The sequence below is a fragment of the Lissotriton vulgaris genome, chromosome 1_1, assembly GCF_964263255.1.
Source record: "Lissotriton vulgaris chromosome 1_1, aLisVul1.2, whole genome shotgun sequence".
Lineage (NCBI taxonomy): Eukaryota > Metazoa > Chordata > Amphibia > Caudata > Salamandridae > Lissotriton > Lissotriton vulgaris.
The window spans coordinates 1540226725-1540243566 of record NC_141685.1 but is presented as its reverse complement, the minus strand read 5'-3'; the positions used below and the strand labels follow the sequence as shown (position 1 = coordinate 1540243566).

The following is a 16842-nucleotide window of genomic DNA, read 5'->3' as shown; positions in this document are numbered from 1 at the left end:
AACCAATTCTGAGGAGAAGGCTCCTGTATAGGATGATAACATTGTATATCTCTAAGCGGGGTTGTCAGGTTATTTTGTTTCCCTACGTTCTAACTTATTATGCAAACTTGTAAATACCTGAGGGTGTAAAGGATGTCCTCTTCCCCGTGGTTTTCTTTCCTTTCTTAAAAACCCATTCGCCACTGGATAACGATTCAATGGGTTTGCAGGAGCTGCGTCTGATCGACATAGTGTTATAAATCGCGGTTTGTTTTTATTTTAATGTTATTAACTAGTACGAAGTATAGGTATATACCTTTCTATGTTTTATTGCTCTATTTCGACATTTTAACTTTTGAGAGTTCATACTTAGCAATTACAATCCCATGCTTTTGTCATGTCAATATATGAAGTTATACGCAGTTACTTTCCTTTATCAAATTATTGGGGCAAGAAGTCTACTTGCTCCCTTTCCTCTACATTAAAGTCTCTTTGCATACTACTGTTCAATTATTATAAAAAAAGCATTGTTTCTTTATATTCCTCCTCTTTTAAATGCTAAAGCTTGCGGGTCCTTTACGTATATTATTTAGACATGCTAACAAAACCGTTCAGGATCCCCTCCCATTACTTAACCGATACATAGTCCGGTAACCTCTGTAATACAGACCGGGGATCGGTTTAACATTGTACTCCTGCTTTCCTGGACTGGGGCCTACGTTACGGCGGGCTGATTCCCAGGACGGGTCCCTTCCGCTTACCTTCGCTATGTCTTGATCGTGCACGACCACGGGTACGTCCAATTCTCCGTTCCTCTCTGCTGGGAGGAAGCCATTGCGCCTCCCTATATGTACGATTCCTAGTTCCTTACGTCAATCGTTTCCAGCTGTGAATGCACCGCCGAAAAAGCGCTTGTAGAATTCAAGCCCAGGAAATCCTTGACATTAGACATATTGTAATATGGGATTTGTAATTGAAATATTGTAAGGGCTTTTGAATCTCGAAATCCGCAATATACGTAGGTGTTATTTCTGACAGTGGGGTTTTCTTTGTTGATTATAGGTTGTATAAGTTTTGCCTTAGACAATATGGTGATTAACTTTGATAGGATTGTGTTGACACTTTAGAATGTGGATTCTCTTTCTCTGCTTTATCTATGTACATTACTGAAAAATATTTTTAAATTGTTTTTATCCAATGCATAAATTGATATGTTTTTGATTCTATATGTATTGTGAAATTGAATATGTAATGAATTCTCTTTTTTATCTATATGTTTCTTTTTTAATAAAAAGTCTGTGAATGGTATAAATTAATTTGTGACCAGTGATTATACATTTTCAGCATTTCCAAGTGTGACTGAGTGAATGAACTTTTCCAGGGATATTTCTTAGACTTTGTGTCCGTAGTAACCTGTTCCCTGGAACACATGGGGTCTTCTCTCTTCTTGTTGACTTTAAAGTACAGCTGTGTGCTGGAGAGATTCTTTAGCTCATTTGGGAAATATTTTCTCAAAACCCATTAACTGGTCATCCTTAATTTAAACAATGGATTCGATGAAGACCTTTGGCTTCAGCGAGGACCAGCTAAATAAAATCCTTGGGGCCAATAGAAGTGGTAACTCCATTACTGTGATCCCAAATGGGGGAGAAAAATGGAATGAATTGGTAAACCTGAAAAAGAAAATTATTCGCACAGAATAACATGCAGAATTTATGGCACAATATGTAAGAGCCGGGACAATTCCTGTGGGACTTCAAGTCCGTAATGAACCAGGTCTTTTCGTTAATATTCCCAAATTTCTAGAAACTTGGACGTTCATCTTGAACAGATGTAGTAGGGATTGGATGATCCTAATAATAGAAACAGCTCAGAACACCATACTTATAGAAAAGAGGGAGATAGAGGAACTAGAGAAAACTTTAACCGAGACTAACATAATAGAAGAGGCCAAGAAAAAGATAGAGGAGATAAATCAGGATATGAACGGCTATTGCGAATACCTAATGAACAAAAAAACATCGAAACTTAGAAAGGATATAACCAAATTTAGCCAAGAGGTTGTCTACCCGTTTCTCAGAAAGGAATACTACACAGAGAAACCAGAACAAAACTGGGATAGAGGAACGAGGGGAAGATTCCAAAATAGACGCCCTAGACATATGAACTTCTCAGGTACCTCAGAAAGCAGTGGGGGAGAGGAAGACATACCCCGGAGAGATGAGGAAACCTATAACCATCAAAATAGAAATTATGATGATTTTTTAGATCAGCGCCCACAAAGACCATCGATAGGTTTCCCCAACAGGGGGAGGGGTGGATACACAAGGAAACCCCAAACACGGGACCCAGAGCAGGAGTATCAGAACAACCCAGCACCTCAAGAATACAAGAGGACGAGGAACAAGGTCTACTGGAGGTAGGGACTAGCCCCATTATAAATCTATCAAGTAGAATCTTAACAAGCACAGAAGAGGAAGTCCTTAGGATGGGTTTTAGTTTTGTCACCACGGTCGGCATTAACAAATTTCAATTAGAAAAGGACTAAAGATCGTTCTTCAGAAAAATTAGGCTACGTAGGTTCTTTGAAGGGAGACCGCAAAGGGATCCCCCTTCAGACTCTGGCCTCAGAGCCAAGTCTACCTTCACTCCTAGCTTAGGAATGGTTGATAAAAATGTAGACATCTTTGAGAGCATGGTTAAAATGGAAGTAGGGAAGTTAATTGAGAGCAAACATCATGTTCAGCACAATATCTCAAAAAAAACAGAGAGAAGCCTTAAACTCTTTAGCTCAAGATACCCTCATAACTATAAAGCCAGCGGATAAGGGAGGGGGAGTAGTGGTATTTGATACAAACGACTACGAGCAGAAGGCCCTATCCCTCCTTTCAAATGCTGAGCATTATACAAGGGTAACTCACCATAGATTAGAATCCCTTAAACAAGAAGTAGCCTCTTTTCTAACGAATGCCAAGAATAATGGTATAATCACTGAAGAAGAATATAAATTCTTAAAAAACGAGAACCCGAAAACACCTGCATTTTATGGACTTCCAAAAGTCCATAAGAGCATAGAGGATCCACCTTTAAGACCGATAGTGGCCTCTATTGACTCCCTATTGGAACCGTTGAGTATATACGCAGACACATTTTTAAAACCATTAGTACAGGTTCAAAAATCTTATATTAAAGACACAACAGATATGATAACTAAGGTAGAGGGACTTAGTTTTAATGAAGATACAGAATATATGGTAACTTTAGATGTAGAGTCCCTCTACACAAATATACCACAACAAGACACAATAAATGTCATTAGAACACTTCTTGAAGAAAGTGAAATAGTGGGAGCAGATAAGGACTTTATAGTCCAGTGTGTATCTATGGTATTATTGAATAACATCTTTCTCTTCAAAAAAGACCTTTATATCCAACGCAAAGGCACGAGCATGGGTGCTACCTGTGCACCGAGCTTGGCATGCATCTATGTGAGCACTTTTGAAGAAAGACACATATATAAAGTGGGTAAGATTTATAGACAACATTTTTTTTCATTTGGTCAGGACCTGAACAAGTTTTAAAAGAATTTTTATGTTGGATCAACTTAGGAGATGATAACCTTAAGTTCACAGCTTCATATAGTAACAGTAAAGTAGACTTCTTAGATATCAGCATCAAGGCAGACAATAATCAATTAGCTGTAGAACTGTACAAAAAGAAAACGGACCGTAATACGGTCCTCCACTATAACAGCTACCATCCAAAAAGCCAGAAAGACAATATCCCCTTCGGAGAATTTCTCCGTTTAAGGAGAAATTGTACCTCTCTAAATGATTTCTATAAACATGCTGAAATGACTAAAAAAAAGTTTTTGGATAGAGGGTACCCAAAAAAAACTGGTTAATCATTCTCTAAAAAGAGCGAGATACTATAATAGAGAAAGTCTGTTAGATAAAAAAGAAAAGGATACAACTTTAGATAAAATTGTGATGGTCAGCCAGTTCTCCGGAATTGCAAATCAAATAAAAAATGTTATTAAACATAACTGGAAAATTTTAAACGAGGGAATGGAAATTAAACTTCCAAGACCACTGTATGCCTTTAGAAAAAATAAAAATCTGTGTTCCACTCTGGTACACACCTACAGAGATGACACAACAGGTGGACAAAAAACCTTATCAGGCACCAAAGCAATAGGTAATCACAAATGTGGCTCGTGCAGTGTATGTGACTCCTGTTTAGTCACAAAGGAGATATGCCTAAATGGAGTCACCCATAAGATAAATACATTAAACAACTGTAGGAGCAAAAACTTGATATACCTAACCCTATGCCCTTGTGGCCAGGGATATATAGGTGAAACAGGTAGAGAGCTGAGGATACGCATAGGAGAACATAAATCAGCTATCAGATTGAATAAAGAAAATGCCCCGCTTGTAAACCACTGGAAAGAAAAAAACCACAATGTGACAGAAATAAAATGGGTGGTATTAGAAAAAATCAAAGAACAGACAAGAATGGGCAATACTACAAAAAGATGTAAACATCAAGAACAGTGGTACATCATGAAATTTGACACTATTAAGAAGGGATTAAATACCAGAGAAGACTAGGAGACCTGTTAGGAAGCATACATTGATTGGGTAATATTGCTTCTGCTCAGTATAGCATATTCTATGGATAACTCCATAATGCTTTATGTTGGGACATTCTACAACATTACTTAAAAAATCTCTTAGAATACGAGTGGTTACATCCGGAGGGGTTATAATACATATCACAACAAAAAAGATTATATGATAGGTAGAAATTAGACCGTCTAGTTACCTTGAAAGCAATATGCGGTCCATATTATAACAATTAAAATAAGAGTAGCCCATCTAGCAACTTTATATACAGAAATAAGCCAGACGGGGTCAACAACTCAGCAACCGTAAAATATGGAAAGGGGATCACAGCGCACGTTACTATCTTTGCGGTAATGGCCCCCTATACAGATACTGATATATGCCCATAATAAGCATGTGTTAGATTTAAATCTTAATAGTGCATCATGATGAGTCTGTAAAACCATGCAATGGGAAGCGGAGATCCGGACAATAATAAAGAGAAATCAACATAATATAACAAATAGGGTGCGTAATTATGTCCCACGTTATCATTTATTTAATATCCGTTCATGCAAAACACGATTTCCACCACTAAACAATGGCGCCCACATAGATCGGGCGAAGGGTGGGTCTGCGCATGCGCGCTTTTCGGCAATGCGTCACTATCTTTGCGGTAATGGCCCCCTATTCAGATACTGATATACGTCCATAAATAAGCATGTGTAAGATTTAAATCTGAATAGCGCATCACGACGAGTCTGTAAAACTATGAAATGGGAAAAGGGATAAAGCGGAGAACCGGACAATAATAAAGAGAAATCAACATAATATAATAAATAGGGTGCGTGATTAAGTTCAACAATATCGTTTATTTAATATCCGTTCATGTACAACACGATTTCCACCACTAAACAATGGCGCCCACATAGACCGGGCGAAGGGTGGTTCTGCACATGCGCGCTTTTTCGGCAGTGCATTCACAGCTGAAAACGATTGACGTAAGGAACGAGGAATCGTACATATAGGGAGGCGCAATGGCTTCCTCCCAGCAGAGAGGAACGGAGAATCGGACGTACCCGTGGTCGCGCACGATCGAGACATAGCGAAGGTAAGCAGAAGGGACCCGTCCTGGGAATCAGCCCGCCGTAACGTAGGCCCCAGTCCAGGAAAGCAGGAGTACAATGTTAAACCGATCCCCGGTCTGTATTACAGAGGTTACCGGACTATGTATCGGTTAAGTAATGGGAGGGGATCCCGAAAGGTTTTGTTAGCATGTATAAATAATATACGTAAAGGACCCCCAAGCTTTAGCATTTAAAAGAGGAGGAATATAAAGAAACAATACTTTTTTATAATAATTGAACAGTAGTATGCAAAGAGACTTTAATGTAGAGGAAAGGGAGCAAGTACACTTCTTGCCCCAATAATTTGATAAAGGAAAGTAACTGCGTATAACTTCATATATTGACATGACAAAAGCATGGGATTGTAATTGCTAAGTATGAACTCTCAAAAGTTAAAATGTCGAAATAGAGCAATAAAACATAGAAAGGTATATACCTATACCTCGTACTAGTTAATAACATTAAAATAAACACAAACCGCGATTTATATCACTATGTAGATCAGACGCAGCTCCTGCAAACCCATTGAATCGTTATCCAGTGGCGAATGGGTTTTTAAGAAAGGAAAGAAAACCACGGGGAAGAGGACATCCTTTACACCCTCAGGTATTTACAAGTTTGCATAATAAGTTAGAAGGAAGGGAAACAAAATAACCTGACAACCCCGCTTAGAGATATACAATGTTATCATCCTATACAGGAGCCTTCTCCTCAGAATTGGTTAACACAGCATACCGAGGTCCCCGTATCCAGAGGGCGATATACCGTACTATATGGGCAAGTGAACACTCCCAACGGTAATACACATTCTTCCTTATCCGAGCGACAAATATGAATAGAGAATTATGTACATAAACTATAATACGGATTCTCCAGATCGATAACACAAATATTTGTGTATCTTTATAGACGACTTGCTACCAAAAGATCAAGTTTAAGATCCAGTTAAACGTGGATATGGTTAGAAACCATCCAAAAAGATTCAGAACCTGTTTCTGAAGGTCAGTAGTATCTGAGTGAATGTTGTGATTGCTAGATTGTGAAATGTAGCACTGGTCACCAACTACGTTATAACGGAGATGTAATAGATGAGCCATAGACCATAAAAGTAGGAAAATCTCTTTCCACTTGGGTGACACTAGAACATGTAATGGAATGTCTAATGTAGATATGCCCGTAATTTTGAACAGAAATGCCCTTCTAGGAATAATATTCCATCTAGATAGGGAAATAATCTTTGCTTTGATTTAAATGTACTGATTAATCCTTTTTTAACACACAGGAAGGATAAATGACTTTTTCCCCAAACGATTCCAAATTATCCTGAAGAAGGTGTGCCAATATCCAAGGGCAGATACACCGAAACGCGTCGACGCTTTACGTTGTAGAATTCAAGCCCAGGAAATCCTTGACATTAGACATATTGTAATATGGGATTTTTAATTGAAATATTGTAAGGGCTTTTGAATCTCGAAATCCGCAACATACGTAGGTGTTATTTCTGACAGTGGGGTTTTCTTTGTTGATTATAGGTTGTATAAGTTTTGCCTTAGACAATATGGTGATTAACTTTGATAGGATTGTGTTGACACTTTAGAATGTGGATTCTCTTTCTCTGCTTTATCTATGTACATTACTGAAAAATATTTTTAAATTGTTTTTATCCATTGCATAAATTGATATGTTTTTGATTCTATATGTATTGTGAAATTGAATATGTCATGAATTCTCTTTTTTATCTATATGTTTCTTTTTTAATAAAAAGTCTGTGAACGGTATAAATTAGTTTGTGACCAGTGATTATACATTTTCAGCATTTCCAAGTGTGACTAAGTGAATGAACTTTTCCAGGGATATTTCTTAGACTTTGTGTCCGTAGTACCCTGTTCCCTGGAACACGTGGGGTCTTCTCTCTTCTTGTTGACTTAGAAGTTAATAGACTAGGTGGATTGATAGCAACACACCTGGCCCCAGTCTCAACCGTAAGACTTAAGGGTGTGGATAAGGGCCATAATGGAGATGGGCAGGGTACTGGCAGAATGAACACACAGCAAACTAGCCAGCAAATAACTGTAATTGAACCTGCCCCACTTGATCCTGTAACTCCAATCAGTCAGAATAAACAGGCTATGGTAGTCCCAGAGGGCAACCCAGACATTAGACAAGTAAAGAAAAGTCGCTATATCAACCCTCCTCCAGACTGTGCACCTTATGTGGTTGTCCTAACAAATGTCCCGCACATTGACTGTCATTCTGCTCAGTCATTTGAGGAATCCCATGATTCATTAAAAAAAAAATGGTATCATGGCTGAATAACAAATGTGGTTTGCCAATCGCATAATCTGTTCAAATTTTGTCAACCAGAAGGGTGAACTGGATAGGCCCGTCCAGAAAAACATCGAGTGGGGATTGTATTGTTGTCAACTTTAAAAATCCCCAACACATGGCAACAGTTTTATTAAGTGCAGCCTCCTTAGTTGACGCAAGGAATCTAAGGGTCAGGAAATAGAGACATTGGCTGAAGTGGGATATTCGGAAATCACATTAGTAAAACTGAGTGGAAACAATTTAATTTCCTGGAACATTACTGGACTGGGTGCTACGATGGAGGATTGCAATTGGATTAGGTATATCAAGCAGTTTCAGATTATCTGTCTGCAGGAGACTTGGTCAGTTGAATATGACTATTTTCTTGAAGGGTACAAGGCATTTTAGGTCCCTTCAATAGAAACAACTAGGGAAAGACCAAAAGGGGGTATGGTTACGTTAATTTCTGTTGCGTTATTTTGTAAAATTCGCAGAGTCTTAACAAACAATTCTGGTATTATTGGTTTAATTTTAACGGGAGAAAACTGTATGGCTGGTATGGTCAATTTTTATAATGCTGTCAACTCAGGCTCAGTTATTAGTCAGATATTCGCACTGAATGTCTTCATTAGTAATTCAATGAGGAATTGTATCCATAATCTTATGATTATGGGTGATTTTAATGTTCACCCTTGCGGGATCCCCTTCTGAAAAGTATCTCGGACTTGCATTGTTCACGTTCCGAGAGTATGCATTTGGAACACACGACAGAGGGGGAACTTTTTAATGATCTATTGAATGATCTGAATCTATCGCTGACCATGGCACTGACGTATCCTACTAAGTGTTTTGAGATCCCGACTTTCGAGGGCCATGGAAGGGGAACATTTATTGATTATGTATTAGTAACATCCTCAATGCAGTCCTTTGTGGACTCTTTTGCTATCGAAGACAGTGAATTTAGTGACCACAACCCGCTCACTGTACATTTGAGAGGCCCCTGGATAGCTAATGAACTCTCAAATCTTATCTCTTGCAGGGTGAGCACAACTGATGGGAGACGTCGTCTTAGATGGTCTAAGATCACCCCAGACTTGTTGTATAAAGACATTAAAGCCATTTGCGCAGATGAAATCATGGTTTGTATGCAAGAAGGGACACAGCCGAGGAAGGTTCTTACAGCCTTCCAAAGTATATCCGACAAGGTGACACACATCTGTTGTCGGTTCCAGCAAAGAAATTAGAGACTGTGGGACCAAAGTGGTTCAATCGAGATTGCTCTAAAGCAGCCAGAAACCTAAGGTTGGCACTAGCAGCTAAACCCAGAATCAAGGCAACAGTTCAATTGTGCCGTAAAGATTATAAATCTATCATTGCTAAACATAAGGATTTTCTAAGAGCGGGGGCATGGAGAGACATCCTTGACCCTACTACTTTGCGGTGTAGCTCCAGATTCTGGGCAGTAATGAAGAAACCTTTCCTGGTCCAGGTACCGGGTGACGGTCTGGAATGCTACATATCAAAGGAGGAGTGGGAAGTACATTTTAAGCAATTATACTGCTGCTTGATGGACGACACGTCCAATCCTGCTCCTTGCAATAATAGACAAATGATTAGTTTTGATAGAAGGGAGGTTATTGATGGCATTGAGGGACTAACAGCCGGGAAAGCGCCCAGTCCCAATGGGATTCCTCCAGACTTATTCAAGTCTGAACCAAGCTTTTGGGCACCTATATTAGAGTCTGTTTTTAATGCTGCGGTGAAACATGGCTGTCCACAATCATGGGATGTCTCTACGATTGTCCCGGTCTTCAAGAAGGGGGACAAAGGCAGCCCACACTGTTATAGGTCTATTTCATTAATAGACTCTATGGTTAAAATCGTAGGAAGAATCCTACTACAGAGACTTTCTGACTGGGCGTTGGAAAATAATATTATGTCCATCTCGCAGTATGGTTTTTGTAGTGGCCGTTCAACAGTAACCCAGTGTCTTAACCTTTTTCTAATATTAAGCAAGTACACTGTGGCTCAAAGGGGTACCATCCACATCACCTTCAAGGACTTGTCCCTCAGCTTTCCACTATGTAAACAGGGGAAAGCTCTGGCAGTCCATGAGGGCAAAGGGTGTAGATGGTGGTATTGTCAACTTTCTTGTTGATTTACATAGTAATACTCGAGCAAATGTGAGATATTCCCAAGATCTGAGTACTACAAATAACTTTGACATCAGAAAGGGTGTTCGCCAAGGTTGTATCTTGGCCCCCTTCCTTTTTATTTTTATATTAATGACCTAGATAGTGTGCTGCAGAATGTACTGGCTGACTGCCCTAGAGTCGTCAGGCAGGGAATTCCTGTACTTCTATACGCAGATGATGCGGTTTTAATTTCTAGAACTGAGAAGGGTCTGCAAGCTTTAATAAATGCATTTAAACTGTTTATGACGGATAGAGACCTTATGGTCAACAATTCGAAATCTTTTATCATGCAAGTTGGCCAACAACCAAAAAGGAACTTTTTATTTAAAATTGACGATGTAGTAATCCCCATTTCAAAAACATTCTTGTATCTTGTGGGCCTTTTTGATTCTAAACTTAACTGGGGTCCTCATCTTACAAAAAAGAGGGGGTAACTGGTTAGGGCTAACGCCTCCATTTTTAATTTTGCATTGAAACTGGGGAAAAACCTACCAGCAAAATCGGTGGCAACTGCCACATATGGCAGTGAAATTTGGGGTGGTGTGGCCGGTGAGCAGCTACAGATTGTTGAAAACTCTTTCTTGAAGCGTATCCTGTGCGTTCCCCCAGGTACGCCTAATCTTGCAGTACACGAAGAGTTAGGGACGCAATACTTAAGTGACATTTTCTCCTTACGCCCGTTGACCTGCTGGTTAAAACTGTGGTTGAACCAGGATATACCACTGACACATTTGATTGTGAGGGACTATATGACCCAGGATAAAGCAATGGGCTCCCCTTGGATAAAACATGTGAAATCTAGGTTTTCTAGGCTTGGTCGTTTGGAACTGTTTAACCACCCAAGTCAGATTGTAAAGGGGGATCTGGAGGTAATTAAACGGGACTTCCTTTTGGATAGGAAGACCCAGAGGGAAGAAGTGGAGCTCCAGAAACAAAGTGTGAGAAAATTTGTCATGCTGAAAACATGTGAAAATGCAGAGCCGTACCTGTTGGGCTCACTGACCTCTCACGAAAAGTTCCTGTTAATAAGGTTTAGGTTAAATCTCTTTCATCATCTACTGATTAGGCCGAAAACTGATGTTTTTAATAAAACTGGCAACACCCTGCGGCTGCGACGGAAAGTCTCTGCAGGATATGCTGCATTTTATATTTTTATGTAGATTTTATGAATACTCACGCAAGCGCTATCTGGTAACTCTTTTAAAAAAACTTAATTTTACCCAGATCAGACCGGCTTTAATGTACTTACAACTTTTGCACAATGACAGTATTCTCCATATTACTGAATTTTTAAAATTGACTGTAATGCTGGGAAATTGTGTGGACAAGTAATGGTTTTTATTCTCCTTTTGTGACGATTGTATTAGTTCTTTTTTTCCCATTGTGAAGATGATACCGTACTTTTGCACCTCTGGCACTTCATCTGATATGTGTTTATAATTATTGTATTTTTAAATTGTTTATCAATGTAAATGTACTTTTATGGTTTTTGCAAAAAGCTAAATATAGTCTCTATTGAATTGAATTGAATACGTAGGATGTTATATCTCAAAGTGCAAAAATTGATAAAAACACAAACTAAAGACTGCATGTACAATAGCCAGTGGGAGCATTTTGACAGCGGGTACACCCTATGTGGTGTATATTGTGAAATATCTAGTAGCGGTACCACCACGCACAGAATGGTCAAGGGCACATGAATTGATGGATTGTATGGGCTTGGACTATCAGGAGAATATACTTTAGGAGGACCAACTCAAGTAAAGACATTTGATTGATAAGACATAGCAAAGGAGGTGGCAACAACGGGGAGTAAGATCCATGAGTGGTGGAGACTGGGTTTCTACATCTATGTCTTACCTACTATGTTGCAAGCTCAAGACACAGTAACAACTAGAGACCCTTACTTTGTGTCACCCCCGGTATTTTGTTAATTAGGGTAGAGGGAGGAAAAGGAAAACAGTGAACAACATATCTACTAATATACTGGTATGTTCAGAAAACTAGATCAAGAACTTAAGAACAAAGGTCACAAATAAAAGAAGTTACACAAAGGAAGGCTGCACAAGAAAGAAGACAGGTCTTGTACACAAACAGGTGAGTCAGCAAAAGAACAACAAGTGAACAAGACTAAGAACACTGAAACAAACGGACGCTGTGGAACAGATTACGATAAGACGTAGAAAGATACTGTAAAGAAAACAGAGTTCAAATAAAGAAAAGTTCAAAAACATGTCAAAGACGCAGGAGTAAAGGAGTAACACTATTGTCCGAATCTTTTAATAATGCACCCGGGATGGGCCCCCTTTGCTCAAAATAAAACAAACATTCGTATGAAGGAAGCCCCAATGCCCACACGGTCCCAGCCGGCTCCCCGCATCCTACGTAAGGCAGCATTACTTTCCTCAGGAAGAGCAGCTAACATGCTACTCCCCCTGAGGAAAAACAATCTGTTTTCCTATTTGGAAGAGAAAGCAGGTTTCCTGCTCTCTCTTCCAAATAGGAAAGCAGTTTGCAATGGCAGGGTTGGAGCCGCAAGACTCATGCCCTGCCATTGCAAACAGCAGTGTCCTGGGGGTGGACACCCCGGGACCATACAAAACCTGGCCCTGGGGGGCTGGCGGTCCCCAGGGCCATCTGCGGCCCCCCTACGACACATTAAAAAAGCCCCGCGAGTGGCGGTCCCCAGGGCTTTAAAAGGCCTACAACCATGCCACCCTTTTTGACAAGCCCCAGGGAGTAGCAGTCCCTGGGTCTGCGGGGAAGGCAGTGAGCCCCCGGATATATTTACTTACAGCCCGAGGGGTGGCAATCCCCGGGGCGGTATGAGGGGGATTTGGACCCCCACACTATTTGCTTTAAAAATGCCCCCAGAATTTTGCAGTCCCCGGGACTAATAACCTCTAAACCGCGAGAGCCCGCACTTCGTTTTCTAAAATTTTTCTGTGGCGAGAATGCGCGGATCCTACACGCACACCACGATTTTATTTTTTTAATTGTAATAATTTTTTTGCCCTAGAGGTCCTTCTGCGACCCCCTGAGCACACCTAGGGAGTCAGGGTGTGTCCACCCTGCCCCCTTTTCATACGTTGCACACATATTTCAATGACTTCCTCAGCCTCACTTCTACTGTGGCACAAAATGGCTGCTAACAGTTTCTGATTTCGAATGTTTACAACCGCTTGACAGACAATTAGAATTGAGCACGTGATCGGGGCGGTGCGCTTATCCTACGAGGCCAATCCTTGCACAATCCACGGACCCACCGCACCTATAGATATATAAATTACTTTAACCGTAATTTTCAAAGAAACTATTGAACAGATTGACACCAGATATGCCAAAGGCACAAGTCAGAACTGAGGACTACCTCTCTGCCAAATTTGGTGTAATTCCGTTTAGCCGTTCGAGCTGTAGCCGTGGCTAAAGGTCCTGTGGGAAAACACGTTTTGAGGTCCCCTTTTTTCTCGGCCCCCGCTTAACCAATCACCCCAAAACTTTCAGGGACGGAGCGGAACTGAGCTGGCCAAAAGTTTGAAACATTTCAAGAAGATTCATTAATCGACGCCAAAGTTATTGGCAATAGAATGTTGCGGTTTTCCTATGGATAATAGGTCCTAACTATAACTACCTACTGGCGACCACCAGTAGGTAATCTATATGGGAACGTTGATCCAAAGATAGACCAGAGGACACAGCGGGGTACTCTATGGCAGACCTTTATTCACTGTGGCAGACTGGCATAATGCATTTCGGCAAAGCGCCTACTTCAGATGCCTTTCTCCACCAGGTGTCACTCACTCCCTCCCTTATAGTTCATGCGGCATTCCCATTGGCTGGAACACCCCAGGTTCCGTCTAGCTGCTGTAGTCCGATATGGAGAGACTTTGAATCCCAGCATGCAATAGGCAGGTAGTGTCCTTAGCAGAGCTGTGCTTCAGGTGTGCCAAACAAGGGAGGGAAGGGGCAAAGGCGTGGCGAGTAAATACCTTGATTAATGCGCTGAAGGCTGCTTCGGGTCCACAAACACCAGAGCGGGAACCAAACCGGACCGTAACGTGAAATTAATTTTCAGGGCAGATAAAATCCCCTATTTTTTCCACATATTTTTGTATATATTTTATCCCTTGTTTCATCACCTTTTCTTATTCCTCTGGCTGAGACTTCTTTAACCCCACATTACACACCGCTCATAGACATTCACATGCTCTTTCAAATCTGCTCTTCTAGTTTGACATAGGAAGTGGGAGTATGACTTTTACATGCTTTCTTATTCAAAGTATTCGCGTTGTCAGTCTCTATTAAAGCACAAGATACCGGCAGGCTGCTATCTACCCCTTTCGTGAATGCGCCGTGGTCAGGGTCAGGTTCAGGTTCAGGGTCACGTTCATGTTCTAGATTCTCAATTTGTACACTTTCTGGTTGAGCTGTGGCTACAGCGGTATCAGACGCCATAAAATTAGTAACAGAAACAGGAAAAAAGGTCTCTGACACTAACGGCTGCCTCAAGTTCCCTTGTTCTGTTGGTTTTCCCTTATTCCGTTTATTTGTCACGATTGCCTTACTTTTTTCTTTTTTCTTAGGTTTCTCCCCCACGGAGCTGCCAGCCTCCTTACTTCTTGCTATGCTCCTTCCATGATCGGCAGCCTGCGGGTCGCCGAACTCCTCCTGGGTCCGTGTCATTTTTTTTGTGCGAAGGTTAGCTGCCGGTGCGTCGGACTCACTCCATGCAGCTTTCTCCTCCCGCAAAGCTTTTGAGATCTTTGGCGCCATTACACGCCAGGTTACAGACAGCGCTGTCACTGCTAAACTCTGCTGCCGATAATGCTGCTGCTGCCGTAACTGAATAAGAAAGCATGTAAAAACACTGAACCATCACAAGGAAGTTCATTTCAGGAGAGGGAAGAGAACTTTTCAGAGAAGGATAAACGGAGGTGTACAAAAGAGGGCGGTGTGGCCGCTGTTAATGATAAGGGCACTGGCAGTATGGAAGACAGTAATGCCATATATCATGCTGAGGAGAACATTTTACCTCCTAGAGTGGATGCAGACAATATTCTGACTTTAACAGAGGCACTAACTGAGGCGATAAGGGAGGGGGAAAGCAGCCTCAATATCCATAATTTGTCTGTTTGCAACCTACCCGTAACAGGGAAAAATAACCAAGAGGGCAGTATAAGCAGTCATTCTGATGTGGGGGGGGCTGAAAAAGGAGGTGGTAATGGGGATGGCGACGGCAATGGTGATAATGGCGATAATAACATGAAGGATATGATTAGCCGTGACCCCAAGGCATTGATAACTATAACTGGCTCCCCTAGTGATGAATGTTTCTTCTCTGTTAATGAGGGCGAAGAGGAAGGAGAAGAGGTGGGGGCGGTCGGGGGGGGCGAGTCGGAGGACTCCTCTACTGTAGACTTGGGGAGTGATCAGACATTGTCAGAGCTAGAAACAGGGTCTACCTCCACATCAGGCTCGGGAGAGCTCTCTATCCAAGATATAGCTGTAAAACGTAAATCAAAAGTCCTGACTAAAAAAAGGAGAAGATTAAAAGGGTCTATAAGCCCTGCTGCTATTAACGTTGCAAAAAGGCTAGACTGGGATTATGCAGCCACATCTCAGATGTATAAAGAGGGTGTTGGAGCCCTAGATGAAACCATGGGCTATTCACGGATGAATGAGGAGGGGATTAGGCAAGGGCAATCTGAAAACCAGACCCAGATCCAGACTCATAATCAGTCACATCCTCGAAGCCAAGACTCACCTAAGGGGCTTGAAATGATTTTTCTCAATGCTCAAACAAATTCAAACTGAGGCGAGGGTAGAGAGTCAGAGAGCTAGACAGGAAAGTAAAAAAATACAAAGTTCCCTTCGGAAAGTAAGCAAGGCATGCACAGAATTGGCAGGGAGGCTTACGGAAGTTGAAGGAAGAACTGGGAATCTGGAAGACGAAATTAAAGGGTGGAAGGAATTTAGACAAGATCAAGAAAAAACTAATAGTGATGTGCTATGGAAGCTCGAAGATTTCGAGAACAGGCAGAGGAGGAATAATGTCAGACTCCTAGGTATTCCGGAAGGAAGAGAAGGAAAGGACGTTAGAGCCTACACAATAGAACTCCTTAAGGGGGCACTCCCAGATATAAAAGGCTGGGATTGGGAGTCAGAGATCCAACGTGCTCACAGACTCCCATTTATACAGAGGAAGGGGGATGGCTCAAGTAAACCTGGAGCAATCTTAATATATGTGGGCAATTATTTGCTGAGAGAAGAGATAATGGCTAAAGCAAGGCCACAGACAAAATGCAGATACCAGGAGGTAGAATTTTTCGCTAGACCAGACTTCTGCCACACAACGGTAGAGCGTAGGTGGAGATTGCGGGAACTAATAGCTCAGTTTCAGAGAATTGGTTGTGAGGCATACCTAATGTTTCCTAGTAGGCTGAAGGTGGTAAGAGACGGCCAATTCAAAATTTTCCACTCGGAAATCAGGGCGGCTGAATTTTTGGCATGGCTCAAAGAAAGGAATTCGCAGAATCATTCACAATCTCAAGCACATGCCGATAGTGAACTGGTGGTAGATTTATTGGCAAAAGATAGCCGGATTTAGGGTATAGCTTTTGGAAGCAG

The 16842-nt window shown here is 41.2% G+C and overlaps 1 pseudogene; it reads left to right on the top strand.

Moving 5' to 3' along the window:
- The first annotated feature begins 8317 nt into the window (after window positions 1–8317).
- LOC147750784 (uncharacterized) lies at window positions 8318–13266 on the top strand (annotated as a pseudogene).
- The last annotated feature ends 3576 nt before the right edge of the window (window positions 13267–16842 follow it).